The sequence below is a fragment of the Podarcis cretensis genome, assembly GCF_951804945.1.
Source record: "Podarcis cretensis genome assembly, chromosome: 17".
Classification (NCBI taxonomy): Eukaryota; Metazoa; Chordata; class Lepidosauria; order Squamata; family Lacertidae; genus Podarcis; species Podarcis cretensis.
This window is the reverse complement of record NC_137187.1, coordinates 31,072,154-31,078,559: the sequence shown is the minus strand read 5'-3', so window position 1 is coordinate 31,078,559 and position 6,406 is coordinate 31,072,154. Positions and strand designations below refer to the sequence as shown.

At 44.9% G+C, this 6,406-nt stretch overlaps 1 long non-coding RNA gene across 1 annotated transcript; it reads right to left on the bottom strand.

The window, feature by feature from the left end:
• Positions 1 to 262: 262 nt before the first annotated feature.
• Positions 263 to 757, bottom strand: LOC307206093. The gene is made up of 3 exons (XR_013834272.1): positions 661 to 757; positions 548 to 626; positions 263 to 334 (listed from the first exon to the last, which is right to left on the bottom strand). It is a non-coding gene; the product is annotated as an uncharacterized lncRNA (long non-coding RNA).
• Positions 758 to 6,406: the final 5,649 nt, after the last annotated feature.

The window sequence follows — 6,406 nt, the reverse complement described above, 5'->3', positions numbered from 1 at the left end:
TCCTTCTTTTAAAAAAGAGTATTGAACACCACGTATGACCACAAGGAGAAGCAGGCAGGGATTTTTGACTGGGGGAAGTGGGACGGCCCTGTGGAGTGGTACAGTACAGCACAAATTGCCCATTTCGCTTCAGGACACCAGAAGGAACACATGACAGGAAAAATAATGAGGTGGATCTGAGGAAGGTCAGGGCAGGCAGCTGTCAAAACATACACTGGCTCCTGGTGAAGTACAGGGTCAGGTTTAAGGTGCTGGTTTTGACCTTTAAAGCCCTATGCGGCCTAGGACCCACGTACCTATGGGACCACCTCTCCTGGTGTGCCCCACGGAGGACCTTAAGGTCTGCAAATGACAACATTTTGGAGGTCCCAAGTCACAAGGTTTGTTAGATTGGTCTCAAATAGGGCCAGGGCCTTTTCAGTAGTGGCCCCGACTTGGTGGAATGCTCTGTCACAAGAGACTAGGGCCCTGCAGGACTTGACATCTTTCCGCAGGGCCTGCAAGACAGAGCTGTTCCACCTGGCCTTTGGCTTGGACTCAGTCTGACCCTTATGTTTCCTTCCCCTTATGGTTTTGATCTATGGGCTACTTTTAAAATGAGGCTGCATTTTAAATTGCATTTTAACCTATATTCTAAATTGGTTTTTTCCCTCCTATTACGTTTCTACTGTAATTTTACTGGTGTTAGCCGCCCTGAGCCCGGCTCTGGCCGGGGAGGGCGGGGTATAAATAAAATTTATTATTATTATTTTTACCAGTAAAATGTGCACTTTACTGCTGGGTCTGGGTGAGACCCTGAGAAGATAAGGAGTTTTATACTGGATATATTTAAGAGCTCTTGGGCTGATGCCACCAGTCCTGGTGTTTTATTAGTTTGTAACTTGTTTATAAAGCCCATAACTTCATCTCTTGTTATGGTTACCACTATTTACCTCTGTTCCTCAGACTCCCATGATGGGCTGAATGAATATAACTCATCATAAAATAGCTGCCTTGTTGTAGCACAACATTTACCATGCACAATGTAACCACCCTTTCTCTTAGAGCAATTATCAGAGAGTGCTTACAAATTTTATACGTCTGAGTTACCGAAATGTTCGAAGGGCTGCTGATAAATCTGCTTCGCACATTCAGAAGAAGAAGAAGAGAACCTGTAATTTTAAAGGAGTCTGGATACTGCTGCTTTAATATATTCATATTCATGTTATTGCTCTGGAGACAGCTGTCTTTTTCTCTCCAAAATTGCATGCCGATAAGTATCAGAAAATACAGAGTGTGAAAGGCAAAGGCAGGAAAGTCATCACATTTTAACAAAATTGCTGTAAGTAGTTCAAAAATATATTTGTGTCTGAAATTAGAGCTTCAATAAAGCAATTCTCTGGCTTTTAGTAATATCAGATTAACAAAGTGATGAGTTGCAATTATAGTATTAAAGACTTGACTGAAATGTAGTTCTCTTAGAGGAGAAAGGAGGGTTATTATTTTTTCTTTTTGCAAGATTTTATAATGTCGTTAAATTGGGGGTTCACCACCCACTTTGGGCTGTATTCCCCAAGCAGTCTCATGCTAAGGTTAGGGATGGCATTTGGGGTGTGGCAGTGTTTCAAAACACTTCTGGTTATTATTCACAGGACCAAAAGTTTAGAATTTGAGGGGTTTGGAAATTCAGAGCCAAGTGCAAACCCCCTACAAACTTGGACTCGGCCAACTATGGCCATACCAGGCACAGCAGTCTTTCCTTTCCCATCAAGCCTACTGGGTGTCTGTGCTGCACAGGTCTTGCTATGGCTCTTCCATCAGACCATGAGAGCTGCCATAGCAGCATCCCAAGCACAATGATCCATGGGAGATCTATTAGCAGAAGTATCCTACCTTTGGATCTTCACAAGAACCCTGTGAAGTAGATTGTGAAGTGTAGGTGGGTTCCCACAAGGCAAGACACAGTGATAACAGCACAGACGTGATTGGCTGTCTAAACTTCCAAGCTGTGAATCATGACTCAGAGTTTAAGGGCCAATGGCAGAGGCCCAAATCCTGAAATGTTCTGTGATTGGATATCACCAGAACACAGGAGCTCAGAATCCTTAGTCCAGACTCAAGCTCAGGCAAACACAGACCACTGAATTCATAAGAGAGAGAGGGACCGGGCTTCTCAGCCCTCGTCCGACACAGTCTTGACCCATCGCAGCCTTGTTGTTGTTTAGTCGTTTATTCGTGCCCGACTCTTCGTGACCCCATGGACCAGAGCACGCCAGGCACTCCTGTCTTCCACTGCCTCCCGCAGCTTGGTCAAACTCATGCTGGTAGCTTCGCGAACACTGTCCAACCATCTTGTCCTCTGTCATCCCCTTCTCCTTGTGCCCTCCATCTTTCCCAACATCAGGGTCTTTTCCAGGGAGTCTTCTCTTCTCATGAGGTGGCCAAAGTATTGGAGTCTCAGCTTCAGGATCTGTCCTTCCAGTGAGCACTCAGGGCTGATCTCCTTAGGGGTCACCAATCTTTTTAGACACATTTCCAAACCATATAAACCGCAGTGGGCACCATTAACAGCACACAAACAAGCACATACCCGCAACCGAGCCTTTTGGCTTAATAAGTAAATAAATCACAGGGTCCCATTGGAAGGGATCTCAAAGGCCCTATATAGAATACTTCTTTTAAGCGTGATTTCAGCATGGAGAGGAGACCTTAATGGGCATCAGGGAAAACCTCTCTGTGTGTGGCTTTGGCACTACCGTCAGGTAGGCTTCTGAGAAAGGTAAAAGGACAGCAGAAGCAGCTTCAATGGGCTGTGGAAAACTTCCATTGTACTATGGGTAGCATAATCAGGAGAGGCCTTAGCAAAGAATGAGACTGAGGTTAAACAAGCTTAATTTGTGAGTGAGCTATATGGCACTAAAATTCACTTGTCTGCAGTGAGCTGATCATAACCTGAGCCTGGGAGAGCTCATTCATCATCCATATTGCTTTGAATATCTGTTATCTATTTCAAAAATACCACACCAGGAAAAAGAAGTGTATCTCCAGTGCAGCAGTGTGCAATTCTTAGAATATAATGCATAATTTTACATTAGATATGTTCCTCTATTTGCCACGGTCATAGTCAAAAAAGCGATAAAGCATTAGGTACGCTGTATAAATATTCAAAGCAGCGATGTCAGAGTATTCTACTGAAAATAGAAAAGAAGGTGGAAATTGCTACTGTTTGAATGTTTGTCTATGGTCAGGAATGGAAATCAGTCAAGTGAATATGACATTGTTATTTTTAAGTCTGCAAACTATATGTAACTACTGACTTGTTTTACCTCGTTTTGATGTTTCCTTTACATTTATATGAATGCAAGTTAGATAAGTTATATGAATGAGTATATAATTTGCATCAAACAGAGGATGGTGAGATGAATAATGTCGTATTTGGCAGAATCTGAACTGCAGCAGAACAGAAAGAGCACTGATTGTGAACAATGCAGATTGGAATGGAAATTGCTCCCCTTCTTCAATACCTAATTTACACACCCGCTTTGGATTGTAGGGCCAATGAAAGAACTGGAATAGCAGGCCAAGCCCCCTCAGCCCAAACCCTTGCTGCTTTCATTGGCTTATTGATACCAGACCATTTCTTCCTTTTTTACAATGTAAACTTAAAGCAGTTTCAGACCGAAAGGATGTGGATGACAGTATCAAAATTGTTTGGGGTGTCAGCGTTTTCCCAGCCTGGTGATGAACTACAGTGGTACCTCGGGTTAAGTACTTAATTCGTTCCAGAGGTCCGTTCTTAACCTGAAACTGTTCTTAACCTGAAGCACCACTTTAGCTAATGGGGCCTCCCGCTGCCACTGCGCCGCTGGAGCACGATTTCTGTTCTCATCCTGAAGCAAAGTTCTTAACCTGAGGTACTAGTTCTGGGTTAGCGGAGTCTGTAACCTGAAGCGTATGTAACCCGAGGTACCACTGTATTATCCTTTCTTCACTCACGCTAGTGAGTCATGTAGCAGAGAAGATTCCCCTCAATATTGCAGGAGGCTAGTTTGCAGATTCGTTTGAATCTCTTTAGTTAAGCAATCCAGTCTGGCTTGCCCAGATGAATTATTCCTGGTGTCCCCTTTTATCCCTCTTTAAAGAATAAAGACACAAGAGTCTTTCCTTAAAAGTAACAAGAAGTTTACTCACATTCAGTTCACGGTATGATCCCTGAAGGCAAGCTTTAGCTTGTAATTACATAACTAAGTGTGAGTTCCCAGACAGGGATTGAGCCCATGTACTGCTGGCCTAGAGCCAGCAGACAGCAAAATACATTAAAAGAACAGCACCAAGAGAACAAAATGGCCGCAGGAGAGCAGCATGGCATCAAGAGAAAGATGGCTGCGTGACTCGGCTCTTTTATGGAGTCAGCCAGGGTCATGCCCATCTGCTTGGTCACATGCAGGGGGAGGATGCTCCAGACCAGTGGAACAGGAAGTTCTACTGGCTGGAGTAACTTCCCCCTGCCTGTGTCCACTCTAGGGAAATGCCCTTCTGCTGAACGCTGCTCAGTGTCCCACCACCAGGCTCCAGGCTCTAAGGTGTCATCTCCAGAGCCCTCCCTGGGGGACTCTTGGGCTGGCGGCTCCCACCACTCCTCCTCATCCAGCCTGTCCCTAACACCACACCACAAAGCCACTGCTGCTGGAAAAAGGAACTGTTAAATGTCTGCTGGTCCAAACTTGTATAATGATGTTAAGAAGATGTCCTTGTGGCTGCATGGTCTCATGGATTTAATTTTATTCTGGAGCCTATTTAGCTTGTTTGTCAACCAGCAAAGGAAGTATAAATGTATATGCTCCCAAAGGGATGCTAATAAATATATTTGATTGCATTAATATTAATTAGGCGGCTCAAAAATTAGCCAAGGTGACTGATAGGACCTGTAAGTAACACAGGACTCCCCCATAGCTTTCACCTACTTGCAATGCCAAGGGCTGGGGGTTGGGGGCAAACTTGAACCTGGGTCTGTTTGAGGAAAGGCTTCATCCCTACTTCCAGCAATAGGCTATACCTCTAATGTGGCTCCAACCACTATTGTTCAATATATTGTTCAGTACGTTTCCGAGCACAATTCAAAGTGTTGGTGCTGACCTTTAAAGCCCTAAATGGCCTCGGTCCAGTATATCTGAAGGAGCGTCTCCTCCCCCATCGGTCTGCCCGGACACTGAGGTCCAGCTCCGAGGGCCTTCTGGCGGTTCCCTCACTGCGAGAGGCCAAGTTGCAGGGAACCAGGCAGAGGGCCTTCTCGGTGGTGGCGCCCGCCCTGTGGAATGCCCTCCCGTCGGATGTCAAGGTGATGGACAACTACCTGACATTCAGAAAACATCTGAAGGCAGCCCTGTTCAGGGAAGTTTTTAATATGTGACATTTTAGTGTATTTTTCATCTCTGTTGGAAGCCGCCCAGAGTGGCTGGGGAAACCCAGCCAGATGGGCGGGGTACAAATAATAAATTATTATTATTATTATTGTTATTATTATTATTATTATTATATATACACAAGTTCATATTCTAACCCCAACTGCCTGTTATGTACTGAGTTGAATAGGATCCAAAATGCAGCAGCCTGATTGGTCCTAGAACAATAGGATCCAGAATGCAGCAGTCTGATTGGTCCGTAGGAGCCACCCAATCCAGCTCCAGGTGGAAGTGAATCCTCAACCTGATTGGCCTACAGGAGAATCCCAGAATTAGCCAATCACGTGGGGCCCATTGTGTAAATAACCTATATAAAGCAGACATTTTGGGAGAACTGGCATTCCTCAATACTATGAGCTGAATAAAGAGCATGAAATCCACACTCAGCTCCTAGTATATTTCATGCCTACTACTTAGGTGAGAAAAAGCAAGGGCACAATATGCAAATCTGCTCTCTACCCTACAGCCGCTGACTTGTACCCAATGTCTGCTATTTCCCCATCCTTCTTGCTCTACGTGGAACTTCCCTTGCTTCCATTTGGCTGGACTGTTTTGTGAGAAATGAGGGTGACAGGACTGGGAATGGGGTTGTAAAAGAGAAATGGAAGGCTGGAGCATCTAACGAGAGGGCAAAGGAATAGCAGCAGCCGCCAGCTCAGCCTGACACCACCCACTGTGTTCATGTGGTTGAAAAGTTTTGACTACGACTGGGACTCTCTTTAGCACCGGACCATTTGGCAGGCTGTTGGTTTTGATATTTATAACTGTCATGCAAGTCCAAGTGCAATTGCACAAGGGCTGGGTCCAATTCAGGATCCCATCTGTTGCTACAGCCAGCACTCCCAGCTGCAGGGGTGTTACACATGATGAGACAGAAGCGATGGAGAGAGCTGTCTTTGCTACCACCTTCTAGGCAGAATGTGATGAGTGATGCATCGAACATCTGTGCTTTTCTATTCTCAAGG